The sequence below is a fragment of the Brassica rapa genome, chromosome A09 (assembly GCF_000309985.2).
Source record: "Brassica rapa cultivar Chiifu-401-42 chromosome A09, CAAS_Brap_v3.01, whole genome shotgun sequence".
NCBI classification, from domain to species: domain Eukaryota; kingdom Viridiplantae; phylum Streptophyta; class Magnoliopsida; order Brassicales; family Brassicaceae; genus Brassica; species Brassica rapa.
The window spans coordinates 15,711,740-15,726,894 of record NC_024803.2 but is presented as its reverse complement, the minus strand read 5'-3'; the positions used below and the strand labels follow the sequence as shown (position 1 = coordinate 15,726,894).

At 32.3% G+C, this 15,155-nt stretch overlaps 1 pseudogene; it reads left to right on the top strand.

Annotated features, from left to right (window-relative positions):
- The first annotated feature begins 8,399 nt into the window (after window positions 1-8,399).
- LOC103839689 lies at window positions 8,400-9,650 on the top strand (annotated as a pseudogene).
- Window positions 9,651-15,155: the final 5,505 nt, after the last annotated feature.

The window sequence follows — 15,155 nt, the reverse complement described above, 5'->3', positions numbered from 1 at the left end:
TTTGTTAGGCCCAATATATTACTAGGCTTTAAAATTTAGCATGGTTTAAAGCTTGGGTATATTTTAAAGAACCTTCCCAACCACATCCTCATCTCCGTCTCCTTTTAAGATTTACAGTTAAAGCTTGGGTATATTTCTCATTTTACAATTGAATTCAATGTTAAAAATAAGTTATAATTAAAGCTTGGGTATATTTATTTTGTAATGTTGATGTTGATGTTTTGTGAGGTGCTAAAACCAAAATAAAGAAGCAACAATTGTTTAAATAACTTAAAACCGAGTTAAAACACACGTGAGACAAAAAAACTATATAAACTCTACACTCTTTGAAAAAGCAATGCACACACTTTCATCTATCACATCCACTTCCACTTTTCATATTCAGTAATTATGAAGTCGTCGTCCACATGGAAATCTGATAAAAATATCAAAACATCTTCTAAAACATCATCTACTATGAAACAGAGAGAGTAAGTTTCTTCTTATACTTTTCCAAAAAACTTTTGTTTGTATATTCCAAAATAGTTTCTTGTTTCACAAGTAAAATTTTATTTGGGGAAGGGAATGGAAAGAAAATATAGCTTCGACTTAAATAATATTCATCAAACAAATGATTTGTTATAGGTTTATATGTATCAAACTATTATAGTCCTAAAGAGCTAACATATAGTTTCCTAAACCTTTCATAATTCTGGAATTTTTTATGGAGTTTATAATTTTCATGTTTGATGATACCTAACTCATACTTCAAAATGAAGATGAGTTTTTTTTTTCTGAAACTTTAAGAAGCTATTGTCATCTCAAAACCTAAATTATTTAGTAATTTATTTCAATTGTTGGAATGTTTCTTTGATTGTAAATGTTGCACATTTCACTCCATTGTATTGGTTTCATTAACATAGGTAATGTTTGCACAAGTTTGGAACTAACAATTCAACCAAATTCTGGTTTCAGAAAATAGTGCTTTCATCATATAGTTAATATTCTTTAACCTAAATTCTTGTTTAGGTTATAGTGCTTTCCTCGTATAGTTAATATTTTTTAAATTTTCTTTTTTATCAGTTTTATTTTTCCAAGAAACCTTATTTAATCACATTTTTGTTTTCATTTCTTTACCATGCACTATTTATTCTTCTTAGATTTGGAGTCAAACAGATGATGAGAGGCTAATAGAGCTAGCATGTAACCATATTCCTCAGTGAACTACGATCAGATCAATTATGGGAAGCTTACCCCAAAGTTGTCTCTCTCGTATCCAATTCTTGTTGTTGGTATGTTTATTATTATATATTTTTTTTGTTTAAACTCTCAATAATAATCCATTTTCTTTTTGGTTTATATAGGCTATTGCTTCTGAAAAACCAAAAGAAGAAATAGAAATATCTAAGTCTACGAAAAACAAGAAGAGAAAGGTGATATTTGTGTACAGTTTATTATACACTATATCTCATTCATTTTTTTGGCTTTTGTTATAAATTAATAAAAAAATTTTAGATTGCAAGTCTGGAGGAGTTTCCATATCTAGGCGACAAGACAAAAATGAAAAATGAAAAGTGAAAAGGTATACATTTTTTTGCTTCAATATTATTGCTTTTATGTTTGCTTTAATGTTATGAATTTTTAATTTTGTAGGGACCTATGAGAACCAAGCTGCAGCTGGACTAATTATTAAGACCGATAAAGAAGACATTTTAATTTAAATGAAGTTTTTAGTGTTCTGACTTTCACTCTCTTTTCTTTTGGAACGGTCCTTAGTACTCTTTGTTTTACTATTAGAGCAACATTATTGCTGGGACTTATTTTTGAGTCCTTATAATTTTTTATTAGTATTGTTATAGTTAGGACAATGTTAAGGAATTTAACTAAATTGTAGATTATTGCTAGGACTTATTTTGTCTCTTAGTTAAATAAATTATTTATTTTAATAAATAATTTCATATCAAAATGTGTTCGAAAAGAAACATATAACATTTAAATTGAAAATCTAAAAAAATTACAAACATTTTATTCAATTCATAGCAAATTACAAACATTTTATTCAACTAAAAGATAACATTCAGACATAAATTAAAAACATAAAATCATACAAACATCATAAATAAAAGCAAACACACATTTTATTCAATTAATAGAAACTTATATGTTATTTGGAAGATGTCCAAATTTAGTCCATATATTTTCAATCAAATCATTTTTAACTGTTGATGGGCTTGTCTATTCCGAACTTTCGTTCGACGATCAATTGTATTACCGAAATATGTACCAGATTGACGGAAAATGGTGCTCTCACTTTCTCTCCTTGTTGAAATTCAAATGATCCTACATGAAATCAATCATCAAGCCCTGTTAATTTTCTCAAGGCGTTTCTACAAGGAACTTGCTAAACTGCTCTATATAACTTCACAAACAACAACAGATCAAAAATGAAATCAAGCATGAAATGAAATCAAATCCAACAACTGATTAACACATTTTCATTAACCATTCAACAGAAACAGATCCTAAATGAAATCAAGCATCAAACCTATCTCACTTAAGCATTAACCACAACGGTCAGATTTGTTCTATGTATACAAGGAAGACGAACCAAGATTAAGAAAACCCTTACTATATTTCATTTACAATTACAAACGACAATCCGATTCATCACAAATGACTATCCGATTCATCACATCATAAGCAACCAATCCAAGAAAAGGAGGAAACAAATCGTCAATCAAAACAAAATCATCTAAAGGTCATATCGGATCCCAGAAACGGAGGCTACAAATCATCAATCACAACATAATCATCTAAATCCCATGAAGGAGGAGGAACACATACCTTGTTTAGCTTTGAATCGGCCGAGAAGCGTCGGATGAGGCAGCAGATCGATTTGGGGATGTCGATTTGTCCTTGAAATCTCCGGAGAAGCTATCGTCAAAGCTGTCGCCGCGGAGAAAAGAGAATCGGGAGAAGGCTAGAAAAAAGAAGACACGATGTGACTTTCCCCAACCCTATTTCGCGACCAATTAGACGCTGCCACGTTGCTCCTAAGGACGAAGCCCAAAGACCTTAATTAAGGTCCGTTTATTATGTTATTCAATTTTTTTTTTCGACCCAAAAAAACTAAAGACGGGCCTTAGAACGCCTGATAATGATGGTCTTAGAATCTTCATTTGTTTTAATTACTCTCTCTCTCTCTCTCTCTCTCTCTCTCTCTCTCTCTCTCTCTCTCTCTCTCTCTCTCTCTCTCTCTCTCTCTCTCTCTCTCTACTGCAAATACTCTTGTTTTACTCGAGCAGATAGATAGAATATTCATTCGACTTAATTACTATCAAGCACATAGCTTATAGAAAGAAACTTTTGATCGACAGTGTCACTTGCTTCTAATTTCTCTCGACCAAATTTGCCTATTAATTATGACAGAAAAAAAAGTTTAAGTCTTGAAGGTTATGGAAGAAACATACATAAAACAATCATTTAGTCAATGGGATACTAGCATGATTTTTTATTTTGACAACAGATATTAGTATGATTAGTATTGTGATATCAATATTTTTTTATTAATTATATTTCAAAGATCTATATCATTTTCAAATAGAAACAACTGTTTTTTTTTGAGAAAAAAAAACTTCAAGAAACAAATGATTTATCAGCATAAAAAAAAACCTCTTAGTTCTCACCAAACTTTTCAATTGTCCCAAGTCGAATCACGACTCATCGCAAGCAGTTATCTTGGACTAGGTTTTGGCTATTTTAACTAGATTTGATATCTCAGATTTCAAATTTGTCAGTGAATTAAAATCAGCTAATAAAACATATTTTGATAGTTAGTCAGAATGTTTTTATACTTTTCATAAATGTGAATCATGATTTAGATTCTTGGTTTCAAGTTTCTCGAAAACTTCATCTAGTTTATAGTAAAATGAAAATTTCATGATGTTCTTCAGCTTATAAAAAGAAGCTTTTGATCGACAGTTTCACTTGCTTCTAATTTCTCTCGACCGAATTTGCCAATTAATTATGACAGAAAAAGAAAAGTTGAAGCCTTGAAGCTTATGGAAGAAACATACATAAAACAATCATTTAGTCAATGGGATACTAGCATGATTTTTTATTTTGACAACAGATATTAGTATGATTAGTATTGTGATATCAATATTTTTATTAATTATATTTCAAAGATCTATATCATTTTCAAATAGAAACAACTTTTTTTTTTTGAGAAAAAAAACTTCAAGAAACAATTGATTTATCAGCATAAAAAAAAAACCTCTTAGTTCTCACCAAACTTTTCAATTGTCCCAAGTCGAATCACGGCTCATCGCAAGCAGTTATCTTGGACTAGGTTTTGGCTATTTTAACTAGATTTGATATCTCAGATTTCAAATTTGTCAGTGAATTAAAATCAGCTAATAAAACATATTTTGATAGTTAGTCAGAATGCTTTTATACTTTTCATAAATGTGAATCATGATTTAGATTCTTGGTTTCAAGTTTCTCAAAAACTTCATCTAGTTTATAGTAAAATGAAAATTTCATGATGTTCTTCAGCTTATAAAAAGAAGCTTTTGATCGACAGTTTCACTTGCTTCTAATTTCTCTCGACCGAATTTTCCAATTAATTATGACAGAAAAAGAAAAGTTGAATCCTTGAAGGTTATGGTAGAAACCTACATAAAACGATCATTTAGTCAACGGGATACTAGCATGATTTTTTATTTTGACAACAGATATTAGTATTATTAGTATTGTGATATCAATATTTTTTATTAATTATATTTCAAAGATCTATATCATTTTCAAATAGCAACAACTGTTTTTTTTTTGAGAAAAAATCTTCAAGAAACAATTGATTTATTAGCATAAATAATAAAAAAAAAACTCTTAGTTCTCACCAAACTTTTCAATTATCCCAAGTCGAATCACGGCTCATCGCAAGCAGTTATCTTGGACTAGGTTTTGGCTATTTTAACTAGATTTGAGATCTCAGATTTCAAATTTGTCAGTGAATTAAAATCAGCTAATAAAACATATTTTGATAGTTAGTCAGAATGTTTTTATACTTTTCATAATTAAATGTGAATCATGATTTAGATTCTTGGTTCCAAGTTTCTCGAAAACTTCATCTAGTTTATAGTAAAACGAAAATTTCATGATGTTCTTCAGCTGCCTCCACAACATGATTACAGATTGCAATCAAACACCAACAGTAACATCTCAAGTCTTACGCTTAGATAAATTTTTATATGTCCTTTTAATTTTATAAAAAAATATATATTTTCTGTAATAATAATATATACATATTAAATCTATACTATTAAAAGAGAAACATTCTGAAAAAATCTGTTTAAATAAGGTTGTTGGACCTATTTATTAGAAACTTAAATGTTTTATTTGAACTATTTAATGTTACTGAAGTATTTCAAATAAATCATTTGGTAATGTTAGAGAAATTTACGGTTGATAAAACGATTATCCCAAATCATCAGAAGATAACAACCAAATACTTACTTTCCAACTCAGAGTAAAATCAATAAATTATGTATCAACCGATTACGATTTCTTTGGATTTTTTGATAAATATTCTGATTTCACAAACCTACACTATCACTTTTATTGTATATATAATAAGTCAAAAACATGATGCTACACTATCATCTAAATAGTACACTATAAATAATATTATACTAGGTGATAACCTGCGCTTTGCGCAGGGTGAATAGATTTAAAAATATAATCACTTTGAATATGTCGATATTAAAGTTATAGAAAGAAATATTACATGTTATAAAATATGGGTTTAAACGAAATTTAGTATGTCAATATAAATTCTGTTTTTTTTAACTTGTATATTTGTTTTGTTTAATTGAAATATTTTATCATGCAAGTAAATCAATAAGAATAAGCAAATATTAATATAAAATAAATTATGAAATGACAATTTGAAACCCTTTGCATGGAGTAAATGGATAAAAAAAATATTGACTTTCAAATGAAGTGAGCTTTCCATGTTAAAAGTAAATAATTAAACTAATGGTAATATATCGAGCTCTTTAACTAAGTGGTTTAACACACATTGTTCATGTGATGCCTAAGCTCTTAGCTTAGTATGATGTATATAGTTACAAAATATGATGTTTAAACGCATTTTATTTTGGTGAAATGAATATATTTTCAGCATAATTCAATCATAAAATCCTTGATTTCTCCTTTCCAAATTTCAATTTTTGGAAAGTATTGTATGAAGGAAAAAAAATATTAAACAATATATTAATCATGATATTTGACCATAAACTTAATCATTTCAAATTTTTAAATCGACTCATAATTTATCTATTACCATTTATGATGATTTCCTAATTACAAAGTTAAATGTGTGATTAGAATTAGTGATTACATTTTCAAATATTCACTTTCCAATCATCCATGTTGAAAGTGATTTTTTTATGGAATATTTGAAATATTGATTATTAAAAATGTTTTTTTAATATTAGTTTCCATTCATTATTGATTTCTTAAAATTCATATATTCATATAAAATATTATCTAACATGTACCCATATAAAACTATTGTAATTTAAAAGCTATTTGAAATGTTGATTATATACAACATTGGTATTGATAAAATTAAAACTATAATCAAAATCGTAAATACATGGACATAATAAAAATGTATACTTTGCGAACATTTAAAAGTTGTTTGACTATCTTTTTGATGACATATATTATTCTTAATATGAAAATTTTATATACATAACTTAGTATATTTGGAATTTATAATGCAAATATATTTAAAATTTGAGGAAAACAATTGTTATATTTTGAAACGTAATTTATTAGCAAATATATGAATATACCATAAATGATTCGTAACATATAATAGTATACAATATATTCGAAACTAATTAATATGATCAATGGTAATTCATGTAATTAATCTAGTAAACTAATCCTTATTAGATAAAAGGGCTGAGAGTGATTGTAAAACTGCCACGTCTAAATGACACTCTTGTAAATCACACATGAAAATAAGGTTTATTCTTAATAATGTTCCTATTTTAATATATAAGGGATTTATATTTTTATATATTTTACAATCATACACTATCATTTATATATTTAGAAGTTAAATGGACGATTATGATATATTGCCAATCTTCCTAAGTTAAACCAGACCAACATTGGTTTTAACCAAATCGGTGCTAACCATCAAAACCAAATAATTGCATAAGAAATTAAAAGTTATTGCAAATAACCTAAATACAATACATTTAATTTATATGAGAAATCAAATAGTTTACTCAGTTTTATGCATTTATAATAAAAGGTTTAACCAATTTTTAAACAAATATAATCAAAATCTTTAGGGTATTTTTCGGATCAACCGTCTGTGATTCACAGGTTAACAACATGATTTTGAGTTTTATCAAACTTTTAATTAGTGAAATTTTGTTAAATCTGAATTTTGTAGGAACGTAAAACCTCTAATATAATGCAACATGAAGAATATAAGCGAGACTGGATTATATATAATCAACGGTTTACTATTTCGACCACGAATCCGAATCAAGTATGAAAACACTACTTATATCTTAATTCGTCTATAAATCATATATAGACCCCCCTAAAAAGAATTAAATCATTTGTAAAAATATAATAATTTCTTCCACTATTTAAGTGTAGATGCATTATTAGTTTTTACTATTCGGCTTTGGTTTGCATTATTTCTGTTTTTTGGTACGGTTCTTCAGTTGCGGATAAATGTGTCCAGACTTAAATACCAGCTTATATAGAAACTCATAATAAATTTTTATTTAGTTTCGAAAATAAACTCGTGCTTTTTAAGCGCGGGTCAAAATCTAGTTTATATATTATGATCCCAGTCAAAAATATTTCTGGCTCCGCCACTGTCTACATATATCTTTAACAGTTGTAGATGGGTTTGGAAAGATAGCTATGAATAACACAACTTATGAGTACAATAAATCAAAGACGAAGACAATTTGTATGCATTCGGAGTTAAAGAGCTAGGTTGGACAATAAAAATCATGCCATCATTTGACATGTCAGCACTTACTTTGGGACTGACAGATTTTTTTTTTTTTTTTGGAACTCTTTGGGACTGACAGCTAAGACTCAAGAAAATGGAATGAGATATATGAACTGAAGAGAACATTTCATGATTTCAAGATATTTTCAGAGATGGAATGAGATTGTTGATTTCTACCTAGAGAATCTTTTCATAGGACTCTTTGTATTGTTAGTTATTTTATTCTTGTCTAGTTATCTAAACTATCTCAAATTTGAATAACATAATATTTTTTTGTTGTAAAAAAAAATTGTTAGGAAAAAGAAAACAGAAGCAAACCCTTGGCTATAAATAAGAACCAAAAGTCCCTAAACAATACCATTAATCGTCCGGACATTACATCAATGGAGGAGAGACCAAAGTTTTGAACAAGCTGGTGCTGCTGCTTCGTTATGCCAGGAAAGGAAACCAAACGAAGAAGAATAGGCAGAAGAAGAAGAGTGATTCATATCCCAACGATATTGTAGAAGAAGTTCTTGTGAGGCTCCCGGTGATATCGCTCACCAGGTTCAAAACTGTGTCGAAAGACTGGAGATCTCTGATGGGTTTCGGTGAAAGATACGCATCTCAGCACAACAAGAACCCTAAACTCTTTTGTGTGTGCGATGATTTAGTAAACCGTGCGAAAACACCCTTTATACAAAGACAATGACACTGGAGACGAAGACGGCTTCTCGAGACCACCACTAAATACGGTCACAGAAACTCAAGAAATTCACAGGTATCTCGAAATCTCCGAGAGCTGTGACGGTCTTGTCAGCGACTTCATATTGACCATCCAAACCCGTGTCTGGAGCTTGTTGACGTTTCATGTATGGAACCAGATCAGTTCCGTGCTTTTACTCGGTTATGGTTTGGGAAAGACTCCGTTACGAGAAGATGTAAGCTTGTTTGGCTATATAATAAATATCTTCCTACTAGTGCTAGTACTAGTACTAGTTCGACCATATCCATATGTGAGGTTTTGGATCTTGAGGATAAGAAATGGAGGTTCGTGAGTACAGCCGCTCTTGATCATCATTACATCTTGCATAGTCAGAGGCCAGCGTTTGCAAACGGATCCTTCTACTGGCTCACTGGAGATGAAGAAGGATATCTAACAACACAAACCAAACTCATAGTTTTTGATATTCATATGGAGATGTTTCAAGTCACGGAAACACCGCCTTTTGTAACGCGTGACACGTGTGGCGACAAGATTGGTGTATGCAATCTTGACGGTCGTCTCTGCGTTTCTGAACTGAAGGCGGATTGTAAGCAAGAGTTTTCGTGGAGGGTTAAAGACCAACTGTGGGAGAAGATTTTGTCGGTTGACTTGAATTCTACTTCGACATGATTTGGTGGTGTCACCTCGCAGCCTCTCACGCCCTTGGCCATTTTGAAAGACGACAAAAAGGTCATCCTCTCGCTAAGCTATCACGATAACCTAGTGTCCTTTGATCTTGATCCTCACTCGACTGTTTATCATCTGTATTTATCTGGTTACTACGGTTTAGCTGTTCCTTACTTTCCAAGTTTATTTACTATCTTGTAAACAAAAGAGTTCGTTGTGTATGTTGATTAATAAATAAAACTCATGTATATCAAATTAAGTATATGTTTTTTCCTATTTGTAATTTTCAAGTTATTATCAACTTTTCTCATAGTGGAATAGACTATTGGTTCAGTTTGATATTCAGGCATTAGTTTAATAACTCTTTAGGCTTCAGCTCGATTCACAATGTATAAACAAAGTACGAGCGAGCGGGGTTCATGTGTGTATTTGATGCTCATGCCTTTAAAACTTTATCATTCAACAGTGATAAGAGATGGCTATCTGCAAACTTTGTAGTCTGAGACATAGTGTGATAAGAGATGGCTGTTTTCAATAGTACTTTTCGTTGTCCATTATGGTTCCATGATCAGAAAGGCTACACAATAATATCTAGGCTTCTTTGTTGTGATATTGACAATATTTATCATTATGTTGCTCTTCAGGATCCCTCTCCTCTCAATGCGGCTGCAGAATTAAGTTGTCAAGAAAAGTGGTCTGTACTTGCGGTGGCAGAGGAGGCATTTTATTACCAAAGATCGAGGGTGACTTGGCTGGAGGTTGGGGATTGCAACACTCCATATTTCCACAGAATGTCTAGCTCTAGACAAGCGGTAAATCACATTCACTTTATTGAAGATGCTCAGGGCTCCACCATCAACTCGCCTGCTCTGATTCAAGCGCATTGCGTTGAATATTTCTCTGCCCTCTTGGCCCCTGAGACAACTCAACCGCTGTTTGCTCAAGAGGACATATCATCTCTGCTCAATTTTGCGTGTTCCGACGCTCAGCAGGCCTCCTTGGCTGCTCCCTTCAGTAACCAAGATATCAAAGACGCTTTCTTCTCTCTCCCCCGGAACAAAGCAAGCGGGCTAGATGGATACTCCTCTGAGTTTTTCACATCTTGTTGGACTGTGGTAGGAGGTGAAGTTTCAGCAGCTGTAAGTGAATTTTTTGTCTCAGGAAAGCTTCTCACTCAACTGAATGCGACAAACTTGGTGCTCATTCCAAAAATTCCAAATGCAAAGAAGATGTCTGATTTTCGGCCTATCTCCTGCCTCAACACCATCTATAAAGTCATTGCTAAACTGTTGTCGGAAAGGCTAAAGAGTATTCTTCAGGAAGTCATCTCTCATTCTCAATCTGCTTTCATGCCAGGACGCCTCCTCTCTGAGAACGTCCTCCTCGCCACGGAGATAGTGCATGGGTATAATAAACGAAATGTGGAGAGAAGCGCGATGCTAAAGGTGGACCTTAGAAAGGCATTCGACTCAGTCCGTTGGGATTTTGTTATTGCAACTCTCAGGGGCCTAAACATCCCTTCTAAATTTATAAACTGGATCTCCCAATGTCTTACCACGCCTTCTTTCTCCATCCTTGTGAATGGACAGAGTTGCGGTTATTTCAAGAGTACGCAGGGGCTTCGACAAGGTGACCCACTATCTCCTTACTTGTTTGTGCTTGCGATGGAAGTGTTCTCTGGTCTTCTTGCCACTCGTTACGATTCTGGGTATATTGCCTACCATCCTCAGACCCATGACCTTCGGATTTCTCATCTCATGTTCGCTGATGATGTGATGATCTTCTTCGATGGAGGCAGCTCCTCCCTGCATGGAATAAATGAAACGTTGGAGGACTTTGCGGGTTGGTCTGGTTTGCACATGAATAGAGATAAGACTCAGCTCTTCCACGCTGGTTTGAACCAAGACGAGATCACTGCTATACAAGAGTACGGATTTCCTACTGGATCGCTGCCAATCAGGTATCTAGGCCTTCCTTTAATGAGCAGGAAGCTGAAGATCTCAGAATACTCTCCTCTTTTAGACAAGATCACCTCAAAATTCCAATCATGGGCCGCAAAGTCTCTATCTTTCGCAGGACGTTGCCTCCTTATCTCAACGGTAATCAACGGTACAGTAATTTTCTGGACATCAACCTTCATACTTCCGAAAGGATGTATTAAGCGCATTGAATCCCTCTGTGCCCGCTTCTTATGGTCTGGAAAAATGGATCAACGGGGACATGCTAAAGTGGCTTGGACTTCGGTCTGCACCCCGAAATCCGAGGGAGGCCTGGGGCTGAGAAGTTTTGCAGTATGGAATCGCACAGTAATGCTGAAACTGATCTGGCTGCTATACTCATCTAGCGGATCATTGTGGGTTGCCTGGCACAAGTTCCATCACTGCGCTAACAGCTATTCTTTCTGGAGCCAAAATGAAAATCAAGCAGAATCTTGGAACTGGAGGTGTATCTTGCGACTGCGGGAGCTGGCTTCTAGATTCTTAATCTGTAGAATCGGTAATGGGGAAAGTGCTAGTTTCTGGTATGATGCATGGACTCCTATGGGGCCTCTCATCAATGTGTTTGGAATCTCTGGCCCACGTCGTCTGCGCATCCCCATAATTTCTTCTGTGAAAGATGCATGCGCAAACAATGTCTGGAACCTGCCTTCGCCAAGATCAGACCAAGAAATCACCCTTCACGCTTATTTGACTACTGTTACAGTCCCATCTGAAGGATTGGCAAATGATGAGTTTCTTTGGGCAACAGGTCCTGATGTTGCAGGTCCTTACTCATCATCGAAGACTTGGGATGTTATAAGGCCTCGCAGTGATCCAAAACCTTGGGCAGCAACTATTTGGTTCAAGGGAGCAATACCAAAACATGCTTTTAATATGTGGGTTGCGAATCTGGACAGACTTCCTACAAAGCATCGTTTGGTTGGATGGGGAATGCAAATTCAAACTCACTGCTGCCTCTGCTCTACTGAACCAGAGACAAGAGATCATCTTCTAATCTCGTGCAGTTTTTCAGCAGAGATTTGGACTCAAGTATTCCTAAGAATTGGAAACCCGAGAACCCAGTTTCAGACTTGGTTGGACTTACTGCATTGGCTACATGAACCTGGACCGAAAGCTATCAAGCTTCTTCGACTCCTAGCTTCTCAGGCAGTGGTTTACAGCATTTGGAGACAGAGAAACAATGTTCTCCATAACCAAACAGCAATTCCCTCCACTGTTATTTTCAAGGAAATTGACAGAACCATCAGAAACTTGATTCATGCCCGGAAACGTAAACGTCGGTTCCAAAACATCATGATCTACTGGCTAGCCTAGTGGTGAAGTAGAATCTCAAAGCTTGCTTAACTTTATTGATTTCTTGTTTTTAATTTTTTTGCCAAGAAATCTTTAGTATAGGAAACAACTATGTAACCTGAACCATTTCTTTATGATATTAACATTCATAACAAAAAAAATGTTGCTTTTGAAAATGGATTTACTCTGTTTTGGAGAACTTTGTTTTTTATTCTTTTTCATTTGGGCAAAGCTTTTTCATAAGTTTTGTTTTAAGCAAATTTGAAACATTTGGGAGAACCTAAACATATGGGCCTGGGCTATTTATCACATTGGATCATCTCGCTAGCAGTTGATAAGAAACTCCGACCTTTGCGTCTTCTAGTGTTTCAGGCTGTTTTCTACTACACTTGGAAGGAGAGTAATTCGAGACTCCACAACAATATTCACAAGCCGGCGCACTCATTGATCAAGGAGATTCACCTTCAGATTCGAGCACGTCTTTTGGGACTGGATAGGGAAACTCTCACCAAAACAGCTTCTTCTCATCATCTCAGCTTCAAACACACGCCGTCAAAGCAAGCCATCGATGCTCTCACCAAAACTTGCATCATTTCAGTTTCTATTTTCAAATATGGGCATAGTTTTAAGCCTTGTAACCAAAAACTTTTCACTTGGAAATTAATATGAAACGGTATCCCGTTTAAAAAAAAGTTTGGGCATGGCCTCTTTGTTTTATCTTTTATTTTGGGAAATTGCCACAAATACCATATTCATCGTATCACTTTCATGTTTACACTAATCATTTTTACCCTCATTTTCAATAAAAGATAAAACACATTTATACTTTTAAGGTTAACTAATAGAGTTGAGGGGTGGGGTAAGGTTTTTGGAATGTGAATTTAGAATTCTAATAAATATATAAATAAATACTTAAAATATATAAAAAAAGAAAAAATAGTTTCAAACATAATTTTCGATTTTCAAAAAGAAATTTTGAAAAAAATAAAAAAAAATGGAAAAAAAATTCGAAAAAAGAAAAATTTATAAAAAAGTTCAAATTTGAAAAGGTATAATTCGAAAACATAAAAAAAATTATTTTTTTATTTATATAAATAATGATTTATTATATATATATATAGATAGCAAGTGTATAAGAGTCTTTTGCCACTTAATGAAGAAGATATTTTTGAAAATGTCCCTTTAGTGGTGGTAAAAATGAAAAGTGGTACCATGAAAATGGTAAACATAAAATTTCGGGAAATTTTTTTTTGTGAGATCATCATATATTTGTGTGTTTGTACGTAATATATATATAATTCTCTCTCAAAGTCGGATCGGGCATTAGACGATACAATTGTTTGTGATATGTCAAAAGTGTTTGTGTTTGGATTTTAGATTTTTGGTTTTGGTTTTAAATTTTGGTTTATTGATGAATTTATAGATCTTGATTTTTTCTACTGATTTTTAATTTTTTTTATAAATTTGGTAGATCATTTATCTATTTTTAAAATCTTTTTGTTTTAATTTATACTTATAATTTATTTATTTGTATTAAAATATACTTTAAATGACTAAAATAATGGATTAATTTTTATATAAATAATATTAGATGATCAATAAAATATGTAAATTTTACACAATTTTTAAAAAATTAAGTGAATTTTATTAATATTAAAAAAACAAAAAATTTTGAGTATAATTTATTCATAATTTTAGAATTTAGATACAACCAAAATATTTTATTAGCCTTAATATTAAAAATTGTTATTACTTTATCATATACTTATTTATTTTGTACTATAGCAATATTTTAGTTAATATTGTATTGAAACCACATAATAATTAATGTTTAAAGCAAAACCAAAAAAATATTGTACTTCTTTTGTTTCATAAAGAGTGTCACTTAGACACATTCACTTAGATTAAGAAAATAATAAAATATATTAATTTACCCTTATTTATTATATAATTGTTTAAATAAAAATCATAATTTTGAATCTTATAAAACTATACTCAATACGTACTATGATTCAATAATAATATATATCATTATTATAAGAGAGAAATTATTCAAACATTATGCTCCAATAATGACAATATATCACTATTATTTTATATAAAATACTTTTCCTCAATGTTCGAGCAGCAACTATGACTTCTCATGGTTCCTCTAGAATGGAATGCAATTACTCTCTGATTACCAAAGAGATTAAAAAAAAAACAAGCGTTAAAGAAGTTCACTCTAATCCCATTGGCAAATGGTGATGAGCTTCAAAAGGAAAAAGAATAATCTCCACTGCACCTACAACCCGTTCAAGAAATCAATATCAAATTTTACAGGTCCGGAAGCTTCTCTCTGTGCCGTCTCAACGACACAATGGCAAATGCAGTTATGAAGATATAGATGGTCAATGCGACAAATCTATGTATTGAAGATGCCAACTCTGTGATTCTTAAGTTCAATGGTTGGAGA